This window comes from Suncus etruscus, chromosome 6 (assembly GCF_024139225.1).
Source record: "Suncus etruscus isolate mSunEtr1 chromosome 6, mSunEtr1.pri.cur, whole genome shotgun sequence".
NCBI classification, from domain to species: Eukaryota; Metazoa; Chordata; class Mammalia; order Eulipotyphla; family Soricidae; genus Suncus; species Suncus etruscus.
This window is the reverse complement of record NC_064853.1, coordinates 79,864,854-79,879,591: the sequence shown is the minus strand read 5'-3', so window position 1 is coordinate 79,879,591 and position 14,738 is coordinate 79,864,854.

Here is a 14,738-nt window from a genome sequence, read left to right as displayed (position 1 = left end):
GAAGTTAGTTATGCCAATAATGGTGCATAACAAAAATTTTTCAGAAGTACAGACTTCTGAAAATTTTATGATTGTTTTAAAAACAAATTGCTTTTATTATTATTATTACTATTATTGCTTTCTAGAATCTATCTAGGTTATTTAAGTATTTCTAAGACTGACTTTACTATCTATCTAGAGAAAACAATTAACCTGAGAATATGCACAAATTTATTCTTGGCAATTTTCTTACAGCAGAATATATATTTAAAAAAATCAAGTTTAGAGTTAAATGTGGATTTGATGTTAGAAGTCACTACAAATTTAGTGAATTTGCCAGGCAACATAAATGAAATGATAACGGTTTTAATAACTGATGCAATTTAGTTAGTGCTACATTAAGAAAGATTAAAAAATAATACAAAAAGAATGGGTTTGCAAAATAGCACTTAGTAAAAAAGGATGAATAACAAATATAACCCAATTTATAAAATTTAAACATTCAAAAAATAATGCAGTCTGAGGACAAAGGGGAACAAAGTAGGCAATAGAAAAGATACAAATAATTATACTGTAAAGAAGTATTGCTATATAAATACAGAAAATAAAAGATTTTTCATTAGGCATCACAGGCCATTTATAAATTCTGATTATTGACAAATAAGAAGCATATTTCTTGGGCAAAAGAAAACTATTTTTAATTAAATTTTTACTACAGTAATAAAAATTAAGATAAAATTATTGTGTCTATTAAATAGACCACACTGTTAAAAATAAATGCAAGCCAGATTGATTTTTCTCTATTTTAAAACTGTATTATGTAAAGATTCACATGTTATAATTATTTATTTCTAAACTCATTTACAGTATCTGGAATATAGTATTAATATTGAAATGTATTAAAATACCAAGATTTCATTATATGTGAGCACCTCAGCAGAAGAGGGGTTACAAGTTAATGTTCAGTGTCAGGTAACTGACTTAAAAAATCCTTACTCAATGTTATTTTTGTGTGACTTTGTCATACAAAACAAAGGTGGCAGATTTCTAGAGTTAAATGGAAATTAATAGTTGTAACATCTTTAGGGACTATGGAAAGAAACAAAAAAATAACTGCTATATATTGACTTTTAATTTCTGAAGACCACAAAATGGTAATCTGTGAACTTGTATTTCTATATTAATTCTCCCTTCTATTAACTTCTAGGAGGTAAAGTCTGTTTTAATTACAGACTTGATTTAGATGATTCAAAAAAATTAAATTAGTTTTGCCTCTTACTTTTATTTCCTATGAAATGTCCCTCCTAAAAATAATCTACCCTTCTGAGATTGGTTGCAAATGAAGTCATTAAATTACTGAAACATACTTAAGATATGTGAATTAGAGTATTATGTCTGTATGATAACAGAATTGATTCAAACAGAATTGGTTCACTGAATATGAGAGTAAGTGCCAAAGAGTATCAGGAAATTCATTTTCTTCAAAACCAAGTTATTCCTGATCGTATCATCTAAGATTGCTTTCAAGAAAAAATTATGTGATACATTTGAATATTTTAATTAAAAATATATTGTAAATTTGCGCGCGTACTTCATGTACTTCATGTATTCAGAATATTCCTTATTCTTTCGTTATGTTTTGCAATACAGAATGTTTATTTTGTATTCTGCCCTTTTCCACACCCATACAAAGCTCTTTTTTACTCCTTAACTCTCTAACCCCCTCTCAAACATCACTAACCTACATTACTCTTTTTAACTTCAGTAGTGTACAATCCTAATCACAGTCCAAAGATGTGCATTGTGTGTGACAACCCCAAATTGTTTCAAGATACATAAAATGGACACGTATTTCTTTAGAATATTTTGTGGGTTTTTTTGGACAGCTATAATTCTTACTAAATTTTGTCTTATACAGTGATGATTCTAACCACTTTTTATCTTCTCTTTTTGAGCTGTTTAACAAGGAATTTTGGTGGAAGAGTCCCCCAGTTTAATGCTTATGATTGAACCATGTCATGGGAATCATTGGAATTGTTCTTATGGCCCCCATATGCGCCAATAACACCACGTGGCATTGCTTCTTATTTGCATAGGCACATTAAAATGGGAAAATACTATACATACAAATAAGATCCTATTTAATAGAGATTGGAACACACAAATCTTGTAGTGCAGAGGGACCTTACACCCTGAACATTGACATAACGACCTGGCACAGACCTCAGAAGAAAGGGCATAATCCATTCTCCCCTGAACCAGGGAAGCCATCCACGAAACATCCAGGCTGGTCTATAACATCACCTGGAAGCAATCCTCTACCACGGAAGACCTACACTGCTCAGACTTTGACCTGCTCAAAAGAGACTTCCCTTAACACTGAGAAGACTTAACAACGACAACGACCTGCTTACAGGACAGGGCTCCCTGCATTGCCCTTTGATTGTGAGGTGAAAGGAGAGGATGCTCCACATCCTGACTTTAATGTAAGATATGCAGATTCCAGGATCTTTAATACAGAAACATGATACCAACAACAGAGACTGTGTGAAAAATAAAAGTGTGTTGGCACTACAGACAATGTATTGGATTGGACGATCTAGCTTGCCTGAAGCCTAGACTTGGTCTTATGCCAGGAAACTTCAGGGGTCGGGTCTCTTTGTACTTAGGCCAAGGTTATTTCTTTCCATGTCCCTCATATTTTGGTGGGCCTATGCAAACAACAATTGCCACTCTAACACCATTTTTACTGTGCTCCTTTGACTCTAATCTTTAAAAAGAACTCACTTAAAATTTGAGGTTAACGTAAGCTAATATGCATGTATATGGAAATGTAAGAAAATACTATGCCTGTAATGTTTAAGGAGTTACGTAAGTTTTATGGCTTTAGATTGCTTTGTGTACTGTTAAGAAATATTATAATGTGTTACAATCTGGGGACTTGAGGGACAAAGTAATTGTACATGGATTCTGTCTTATTTATCTTGATGTTCTTTCAAAGTTAAGATATCAGCAAGGGGACTTCTGAGAATTATGTTATGGGTGATTGTCCTTCCACTGTAACTTTACCTTGTCCTCTTTCTTTGTACCTTTGTTCTCATAATTAAAAATAAAAAAATAGAAAAAAAATATTGTAAATTTGCATATAGCAGTAGGGAATAACTGAGAATTTAGAAGCTGCTCAGGATGTGACCACCATCAAATTCATCTTGCCATAAATTTTAAAGAAAACAGCATAGAATCTGTAACTACTCACTTTAAAGAAAATAAATTTTTCCCTAAATGTTGAAAATATATTTTTTTTTTAGTTTTTGGGCCACACCCAGTGATGCTCAGGGGTTACTCCTGGCTGTGCACTCAGAAATCGCTCCTGGCTTGAGGGACCATATGGGACACCAGGGGTTCAAACCACTGTCTGTCCTAGGTCAGTCAATGCATGGCAAATGCCCTACCACTGTGCCACCACTTCAGCCCCAGGTTGAAATATCTTTATAAATAAGAAAAATTAGTTTCAAATACATTCTTTAATACAGTAGGCATATGTATGTATATAAGTAATGAAAATCTCCCCTTCTTTTTTTGGGGGGGGGTTTGGGTCACACCTGGCAGTGCTCAGGGGTTACTCCTGGCTATCTGCTCCAAAATAGCCCCTGGTAGGCATGGGGGAACCATGTGGGATGCAGGGATTTGAACCAATGACCTTCTGCAGGAAAGGTAAACGCCTTACCTCCATGCTATCTCTCAGGCCCCAAAAATCTCCCATTCTTAATCCAAAATTTCAATGTGCTTCAGAAATTTACCCAGAATTTAGTTTGGTTTCAAAATAATATCTATGTTTGGGAAAACAGCAAAGTGGGTAAAGAACTTTCCTTGACTGTAGCTAACTAGATTCAATCTCCAGCATCATATGTTTTTAACCACTGGAGTACACTAAAGTATTCTCTGAACACTGTCGGCTGTAATCCCTTATATTAGAACATATATAAAGAAATTTATTTTAGAATTTTATAAAAAAATTACTGTATCTATAATAGAATGGCATTGGTGCAAGTAAAATGTAAGTCATTTAAAAGTATTTTTCACATAGCAAGGAAGCAAGAAAAGACCAAATGAGAGGGAACTGGAGAATTGATTCGCAGAACTGATCTTACATGGGAGGGTGTGAAGGAGGTAGATTGGAGAAGTCCTTGGGACATTTGTGAAGAGTAGTGGACAATCGATTTGTTGGGATGTGGGGTGTTGTTCGAATGAGGGATATATACAAGTATTATTTGTACTATTATATATCACAGTATCTCAATTAAAATGTGGAGTCAAGTTTCTTTGGAATATACATTTTTGGAACTAGTGACATTTAATACTGGAAATGAACCTGTAACCTAGAGCAGACCTGCATCATTGGGTAATTGCATACGAGATCTAAATTACTGAACTAGTTTAAGTAGAGAGAAATCTCCAACTTCAACTGTTTTTGTTTGAAGGCTTTATTTCTGCTTGCCAGTTTCCAAAGTTGGCATACTAGGTCACTTGTAGCTTGAGAGCATCTTTTTCAGGTTATTTCAGTACATTTTCTTCAGTACATTTCAATACGCACCTGGCTGCACTCAGGGGTTACTCGTGGCTTTGTGCTCAGAAATACCTCCTGGCAGGCTGGGGGGACCAAAAGGGATACGAGGAATTGACCTGGGTTTGTTCCTTGGTCAACCTCATGCAAGGCATATACTCTACCGCTGTGTTATCATTGGCCCCTCTTCAGTACATTTTAATGTGTTTCTTTAAAGGACCTTAACCATCAATTCACTAATTCTCCAAACTTTACTGTAGGGAGGAAATAAATCTAGCTAAATTTCTTTATAGATTTCTAGTCGAGATCTCATATTGCATCTCATTTTGCTATCTGAAAACTGCAGGAATGTTTCTCTCCTTTACAGAAGGTAAGTTCCTCTGTTAGATACTGGAATTTGGAAAAATGTCTATCTAGATATTTTATTACCCCATTTCAGAAATATTAATATAGACCTTCATTTCAAAATTATATTATCAATGCTGTCCCTAAACCCAAATTTATAATTTTCCAATTTCTAGACCATAGCAGTATTCTTCAAGGGCAGAGAAATCCTGTTTCTCTTAGGCCAAGGGAATTCCTTTTCTAATTTCCCAAATACTGTGCCTATGCACAAAAAAAAAAAAAAAAAAAAAAAAAGCACAAAACTTTGCCACACCAGTCCTTCTTCCTTCATTCTTTTTTCTTCTCATTTTTTCTTTTCTTCTCTTTTCTATTTTTTCTTCTCATTTTTTCTTTTCTTCTCTTTTCTATTTTTTCTTTCTTCTTCTTTTTTTTTACATTTTTTCTTTTTATTTTCTTTCACTCTCGTGATTATTATAAGATGACGGTTTTTAGTAGCTGGGTGCTTTTTTGTTTGTGTATTTTTTGTTTTGTGTTTTTTTGTAGTTGCTGATTTTTTTTTCTTATCTGTATTGTTTTTCTTCTTTTTCCTTTTTTTTCTTTAAAATTGATATTTATAGCCTCTAGACGGAATCTTCCCAGTTTTGGGGTATTTTTTGTTGTTGTTTGTTTTTTTCTTTTTTTCCCAACAGAACCACATAACTTGAATCATCTTGTTCTGCCTCATGAATTAAGGGGGAAAAAATTGGTTGGTACAAGGACAAAACAGTCGTATGACTATTGAGAGAAAATAAAAAATTATCAGACTCAAACACCAAGCCCAAAGTCAACAACAACAGAATAGATACCCTATCTACAATAAGGTATACACAGAGGGAAGCAGTTACACTAGCAGACCGGGGGGCAAATGAGGGAGATATAGGATGCATACTGGGAACAGGGGTTGAGGGAGTACAACACTGGTGGTAAGAATGGCTCTGATTCATTGGCACTATGTACCTTAAATATTACTGCAAAAGATTCATAATACACTTTGGTCACAATAAAAATTATTTTTAAAAAATATCAAGTAATTTGATTAAAATACTAATAATGAAATATAAATCCTGAAGACTTTACATTACCTAAAATGGCAATAGTGCTGAGTTGGAAACTTCAACCTCTGCTTCTAGTTTAGTTAGTCCAAGATGCCTTTGAATATTGCCTCCAACTTTTAAATTATAATTACTTTAAAGCTGCCATCCTAAGAATGAGACCCCACAATATTACTTGAAGTCAATAGAGCCAGGCTTTGTAATGTTTTCTAAACTGGTAGGATGGTAAATGCAATTCATCTGTGTCTGGAAGCTGTTATGATCAGTGCCTATTTACTTAGTTCTGCAGTGCATAATTCATTAGTGTTAGGTGCCATTAGGCTTAATACCTATTTTCTGAACACTTCTATGTTGGGTTGTGCTTAGAAATACAGGTTTGAACCCTACAAGAAATTGAATAGTTTTATTTGGAAAAGATTTTCCAAGCTTAATGATTTAATTTTATTTTACTATAAAAAATTGAGACATTTTTTGCTTACAACTTCCATCCTAATTTCTGTAATATTGATTGAAGCAGAATCTATAATATATAAGACAATAAATTAGTAGTAGTTCAAATTTATTCTCAGCTTAGCTCATTTATTAAATGGAGTTGAAGCTGCTGATAATAAAAGTTCTTTAATTTTAAAGTTTAGTTCTAATATTAAATGATGCATTTTCACCTCAATCCGGTAAGAATCCTTTGTGTAGTAAGTTAGTAAAATTTTATCAGAAAACTAACATGTTAGTAAATAAATACAGTTTTTGATCAAATTTCCTGATCTTTTTCATGATACAGTTCTATTAACAAAGTTTATAAATTTTTATAAAATCAAATGTTTACTTATAGTGATGATCAATATAAACACCTAAACATCTATATGAAGATATTCCAAATAATATACAAAGCATGTAACATAGGTGCGAGATTAGTATCTTCTAGAGGCTATTCTCTGATTTATTTAACCATGGATTACCAAGAAAATGTCACATCAAAACTGTCTTATAGATGGCTAAAATGAGATGTTTTCACCTGGTTCCCTATTAAGTCTCATTAGAACGTAGGATTCTCACCAACTTTCTCCCTGATTAATATTGTATTTTCTCATTGCTCTATATACTTCTAGCACTTCATTATCAATAAACAAGATGACACATTGAATGAAAACGTGTAATTCTATGGCCAATCAAGTTTTCTTTGCAAAACAACAATTTCATCCCAAATAATATTAGTAGTAGTGTATAGAGGGGAAACAAGCAGCATCACTTTTAAATATGAACACATGAGAACACAGAACAAATGAAAGGATGGCAGTTTCATTGTTAAGTTTATAAAAGGACCAGAGAAATGTGTCTTATGTGCCTATGGCCCCTGACCCTTTCTTTATGATTCATTTATTTCCCTCTCATAAGCAATCCCATGCAGAGGTAAACAGGTTAAAGAAATGGCATCTTTAGCAACACCTAGCAAAGATCTCGATTTTGCCAATAGGGATACAAAGAAATTAAGGAAGAGTTTTTTTCTCCAGTTGTGTCTAAAGTTGATAAACCTTTAGAGAACTTACTCATTGTGAAACGTTGGACCATAGGCATCTAACTAAGATGTACCTGGTTTCCTGCCCCACAGAAACTTTCAGATAGTAAACATTGCTTTAGGTTTCATTTTGAGGTAATATTTTATGCAGCAATAATTAAATCTCTAAAAATCATTTAATATCTGCTAATTTTCTAGTCTAGTCAACTTATTTTACTAAGGGTTACTTAAGTCTTCTAAAATAGAAGAGCCCTCACTTCAAGCTGTCATGTTTTCTATTATGTTTTCCACAACAATGGAGTGCTGTGAATGGTGCACATGTGTCCAAAAAGAACACCATGGTGGCACCATCTCTCAGCAGGGAGCTAGTCAGCCCATTGTCAGCTTTGGCAACAGAAGTTCTATCACCAGTATTTTATTTCCCCAAATTCTTGTTCAAGCAGAGTTTCTACTGTTTCTTTTTGGCAATGCTCGGTGCCCACTTAATATCTTAAATATTTGCTTCATTTATTTAGTTTGTTCCTGGCTTCCAAAATAGCATCCATATTTTTTTTTTCACAAATAGAGCTTATTTTACTGCTTTCTGGCATTTCAAGAACAAGAAATATCACTTTCCTTATCAAAATAACACAAAAAGAAAGGGATAAAATAAGCTCAAGAAGTTGAAAATCACATGAACATAGGAACAGACACCACGTTTTCAGAATATACTCACAAAGAACAGAAAATTCAGTCTCTGAAAGAATGTAAAGAAACAACATTTCATCAGGATGACAAGTGAGTATCTAGCTGATAAACTTATAAAAGATTGGCTTATTAAAATAAAGGAGATATATTGGTTTCTGCTAACTGCTGAGCCTTTACATTCACTGATGAAAATTTATGTGTACCATGCCAGACACTAAAAGCCTTTAATAATTTATGTGTGACAATAAAAAACACTAACGATTGAGACCCAGAACAGCAGGGAAAAACAATCGCCTTACAGTGAAGATGGGACTTTGATGAGAGAGATGAACAGGGAGGCAGGCAGGATTGCTTTGCTCATTCATCTAATTTTCTTAATCTGGACTGATGTTGACTCAAATATTTTTATATGCTATATATATTCTAATTGTTTGAAAAAAATCACATTTTCATCTTTTTCACTTGACGTTGGCCAAAACAACAGAGTACATTAAAAACATGAGAAGATTAAGTTGTATGAGAACGTCAAAGATGGCATTGCTAATAGTGTGTTGGCCTGACCTTAATCATAGCTATGATTCCTAAGAAGCTGTTTTAGATATTCCAGGGGGAATTAAGGTTCACCCCATAGGCACTGATTAAGGCTGCTTTCCCAGCAGGTACATTTGTTTCATGTTCACACAGTGACAGTCTTGGCAGAAAATGAGAAATTCAGAAGGAATTAGCCACTCAAACAAATGCAATTACACTTGTTGAACCTACCATCTTTAGAACTAGAGTACATTTATTCAAATCCCCTTTTCTCTCCAGAATCCTGGTGATGATCTATAAGAGCTCAAATAATTTTCTATTTTCTATTCTGCTCTTTTTGACACTTAGAAAACATGTTAATAAATAGTACTTATAACTGAAATTAAAGCCATTATGGTCATATTTATGTTGGGTAGCTCTGAGTCGATTAAGCAGGAAAGTTAAGCCCTACATTCATTATTTTTGTTATTGGTATTGTTTTATTTTCAGCAATCATTCCCTCCTCGGAATAGGGGATACTTAAAATTATCTTCCAGATAAACTTGATTCAAAATTATTAGTTTACATAAGTTAATTTTATTTGGGAGGGGTAGGGCCATACCAGGAAGTACACAGAGCTTTCTTCTGTCTCTGAAGGATTACTCCTGTTGGGGCTTGGGATACCATATGCAGTTACAAAGATCAAACCCAACTCTGTAAGCATGCAAGTACCCACTTCACTTTGACTCATGGTTTATTAAACTGATAAAACTGAATTAAATTATGGAGAATGGAGACTATATCTCAGCTCTGTTCTCAGTAGTTTGCTTTCATGTACTTTGAACATTACTGTTGTGATATTGAAGGAAAAGTCTTAAATATGTGCCTCTGAATTTTAAAAGGTTAGCATGAAAAATCATAGTCATCTCCTCCAAAAGCCAAGATTCATTCTTTTTGCATTGCTGTTGCTATTGCTGTTAGTTGAAAACTGCTATTTCCCAAATCATGAGTTTAGGCTGTAACCTTTTCATAAATGTTTCACATGGGCCTCATTGGGAAAAGGGCGAGTTGTGATTTCTGTTTCTTCTCTTTTTATTTTTTTATTTTTCTCTATTGTTCCATGTTAATCTAATTTACATGCAGATGTTTTTTCTTAGGAGGTCAAAAGGGTTCTTAAGCCCCTACTCTTACATATATTTTATGATGTTCTTATTTACTAAAGATGCCCAGTAAAAATCTTTGTTTCACAGTAAGCAGGGGGCTTTAACAAAAACATTGCCTCTGGGGGGGCAATGCAATATCTTAAATCAACTAGCATTTGGGAGTAATTGTCGCTTACTTGAGAGAGGGCAAGTTTGTAGGTCAGGTAAGAATATTTTACCAGAAAAAAAAAAAGAATACTTTACCAGGCACCAGGAAGGTCACTCACATGGGAAAGCAAGAGTTTTTTTAATTGATAGAAAATAAGAAAACCATGTTCAAGAATTACATGTTTTGGGGGGGGGTGCAGATTATTGGGAGGGGAAGCAGAGTATATTACATCTTCTCTTCAAAATATCATCAAATCTCAAAGGATTGTAAAATATGATATTAAACTTAAATTTAGTGATCTAAAATCCAGTTGGTAAACTGTAGGTATATTGTATTGTTTGCTTGTATTTGTCCTGCATGGTGATCCTAAAAGTAATGTAGTGGAAAGATCAGCAAGAGATTGAGTAAACTGTACCTCCAATAAATCAGGAACTTAACGCCAGCATTGCAACGTTCTCTATGTCAAACCTTGTTCAAAGGAAATTTTTAAGTAAAACTATGAACAAAGGCAATGGGATCAAGATAATCCTTTTCTACCTGCGAAGCGCATCTGCTTCTGTCATTTTAGGGGTGATTTCCCAGGCCCTAACTGTAAGGATCTAGTCAGAGCGGTTAGATTTCAGTTGCCAGGCAGATTGGATAATTCCCTCTTTAATAGAGTCAGACTTAGGAATCACATTTCCTATTTGAGAAAAAGCTCTCCAGAGCATAACCAAACTCTGGTTTCCCAGGAATTTTTGGCTTCTCTCTTTACCATCCCATGTGCTTGAATGTAACAAGCTTTTGCTATTTGGGTAAGATTTGGGTTCAGAGTATGGCGTGTGTTCAAGTCAGTCCTAGGAGAGACTACTTTGGAAGAAAAGGTTCATCTTTCAGATTTGTCTGCCCCTCCCTCTGAAACATGACTAGTCTGAAAAAGCCTCAGGATTTGCTTTCCTGGCTATGACTTCAAAGCAGGGATGAAGCTTGATTTAGAGCTGTGAGGCCTACATGTCTAATATTATTATTTTTATAAAATAAAGGCAAGTTGTTCACACATTTGTAAAAGTCCTGTGACAGCAGACTCTCTGGGATGAGATAGTAACATAAAGTTCTCCCTGATAAGGAGATGGTGGGATTTCCCAAGGGTCCACCACAAATGGTCTATTCAATGCCAAAGAGAAAGATGCTTTTGGACCATATGAAGATTAACAGCATTTCCTTTTTTTTGGAAGAGCAGATCAGGGAGGAAGCCACCAAGAGCTAGGGAGGGGAACCCTAGGTCATTGTATTTTGTTTGCATTTTTTTCTCTTGTGCATCCGTTGTACAACAGTGTAAATGTTATTTTGTACTTGTAACAAAATTGTATTTTATATCATTTTATATCACTATTTTATACACTATTATATCACCCCACCATCAGAGTTTCTATCCTTCCACTATTATTCCTGAGATCCTTGTCCAGCGCCTCCCTCCTGTTCCCTAAACAACCCCAATCCTTTTTAGTCTCACTTAAAAGTTCTATTGGCAATATTTTTTATTTTCTATTGGAAATTATCCATATTCTTATTTTGCTTCTTTATTTTTCCCACATGAGGGAGATCATCCAATATTTGTCTCTTTCTTTCTGATTCACATCGTTAGCATATTAAAGACCTCGATATCAGCCCCAAAACCATAAGATATATAGAACAGCACATAGGCAAGACACTCCAGGACATTACAGGCATCTTCAAGGAGGAAACTGCACTCTCCAAGCAAGTGAAAGCAGAGATTAACAGATGGGAATATATTAAACTGAGAAGCTTCTGCACCTCAAAGGAAATAGTGCCCAGGATACAAGAGCCACCCACTGAGTGGGAGAAACTATTCACCCAATACCCATCAGATAAGGGGCTAATCTCCAAAATATACAAGGCACTGACAGAACTTTACAAGAAAAAAACATCTAATCCCATCAAAAAATGGGGAGAAGAAATGAACAGACACTTTGACAAAAAAGAAATACAAATGGCCAAAAGACACATGAAAAAGTGCTCCACATCACTAATCATCAGGGAGATGCAAATCAAAACAACGATGAGATACCACCTCACACCACAGAGAATGGCACACATCACAAAGAATGAGAATAAACAGTGTTGGCGGGGATGTGGAGAGAAAGGAACTCTTATCCACTGCTGGTGGGAATGCCGTCTAGTTCAACCTTTATGGAAAGCGATATGGAGATTCCTCCAAAAACTTGAAATCGAGCTCCCATATGATCCAGCTATACCACTCCTAGGAATATACCCTAAGAACACAAAAATACAGTACAAAAACCCCTTCCTTACACCCATATTCATTGCAGCACTATTTACCATAGCAAGACTCTGGAAACAAACAAGATGCCCTTCAACAGATGAATGGCTAAAGAAACTGTGGTACATATACACAATGGAATATTATGCAGCTGTCAGGAGAGATGAAGTCATGAAATTTTCCTATACATGGATGTACACGGAATCTATTATGCTGAGTGAAATAAGCCAGAGAGAGAGAGAAAAACACAGAATGGTCTCACTCATCTATGGGTTTTAAGAAAAATGAAAGACATTCTTGCAATAATAATTTTTAGACACAAAAGAGAAAAGAGCTGGAAGTTCCAGCTCACCACAGGAAGCTCACCACAAAGAGTGATGAGTTTAACTAGAGAAATAACTACATTCTGAACTTTCCTAATAATGAGAATGTATGAGGGAAATGGAGAGCCTGTTTAGAGTACAGGCAGGGGTTAGGTGGGGAGGAGGGAGACTTGGGACATTGGTGGTGTGAATGTTGCACTGGTGATGGGTGGCGTTCTTTACATGACTGAAACCCAAACACAATCATGTATGTAATCAAGGTGTTTAAATAAAAAAAAAAAAAAAGGAAAAAAAAAAAAAAAGAAAGGCAAACACCTTACCTCCATGCTATCTCTCCGGCTCTGGGTAAAACTTTTGATTACGTTCCTTTCAAAATGTTTTCTTTTATTAAAGCAACCATGATTTACAAATTTAAAAAAAAAAAGAATCTTCAATTCTATTCAGGTTGCAGCAGCAAATTGTAAGATTTCATATTTTCTTATACTTGAGTAGTGTTCCATTGAGTACTACAGTTTCTTTCTTAGCTCCTCTATTGTTGAGCTTGTAGGTTGCTTCATATCTTGGGTATTGTAAATTAGATATATGCGATCAACATAAAACAAGATATATTCTTATGAATTAAATGTTTGAATGTCCATAGTGAAAACTCTAGATCATATGGAAGCTCTATTCTTTATTTTTGAGAACTGTTGAAGCTGTTTTCCAAGCATTATGAACCAGAAAGACAGTATCCTACCAACAGGGAGTGTGAGAATCTCTTTTTCATTGTCCACCATTGGCACCGTTTGTTTCTGGACTTTCGTTTGTTTATATTTGGCTTTCAGGCCACACCCTGCAGTGCACAGGGCTTGATCCTAGTTGTGAGCTCAGAGATCACTCTTGACAGGACTCAGGAGACCAAATGGGATTCTAGGGATTAAATCTGGGTCAACAGAATACAAAGAATGCACCCTACTACTGAACTATCACTCTGGCTCTTTCTGTTTATTTTTTAAGTAGACCATTCTCACTGGCTTGAAGTGATATCTTATTGATTTTGATTTTCATTTCTCTTATTTTTCTAACAAGTGATGAAAGTGTCTATTTGTTTATTGTCTCTCTTATTCCTTGGGGATATTTTGGTTTTAATTGTTGAGTTTTGTGAGTGGTTTATATATTTTGGATTTAAGCCTTTTGTCTGAGGTATTAACTATACATATTTTTCTTTCTGTAGGTTGATTTGTTTTTAGTCCTCATTTCTTTCAAGATGCAGAAATGTTTGAGTTCGATGTAGCTTCATTTATTTGTTTCTACTTCTTCCCTCACCCCCAGTGGAATAAAGTCATTGGAGATTCTTTTGAGATTAATATTGTAGAGAATTCTGATTTTTTCCAATGTATTTTGTAACACATGTACGTAATCCACTTTGAATTAACCTTTGTATAGGTATAGGGGTAAGGTGTGTTTTTTTTGTATGAGGCAAGCAATTTCCCAGTATCAATTTTGAAGAAGCAATTCTTGCTCTACATCGTGTACCTAATACCTTTGTCCTCAATGTCTAAATATCTGAGGCTACATCTAGACTTAAAGTCTAAAGCATTCATTTGAAAATGTCTTTTTTTTGGGCCCGGAGAGATAGCACAGCGGCATTTGCCTTGCAAGCAGCCGATCTAGGACCAAAGGTGGTTGGTTCGAATCCTGGTGTCCCATATGGTCCCCCGTGCCTGCCAGGAGCTATTTCTGAGCAGACAGCCAGGAGTAATCCCTGAGTGCCGCCGGGTGTGACCCCAAAAAAAAAAAAAAAAAAAAAAGAAAAGAAAATGTCTTTTTTTAAGTAACATACAAGCTTGTTTATATTTTTTATTTTCATTGAAGTAATCTTGATTTACAATAAGGGTAAATGATCTTTTTGTGCTCATCTGATTCTAACACCATACCTGTCATCAAAGTGACTGCCTACCTTCACCAAAATCCCACATCCTAGTTCAATCTCTCTCCCCCAAATTCAGTTATATGGATAAACTCCTCCAGTTCTTTTGCCTTTGGTCACAGTAAAGTTCCCTTACTATAGACTTTATATCCCACATGTGAAAAATATAATTTTTTAATCTCCCCTTATTTTGTCTGACTCATTTCACTCAGCATTATACCCTCT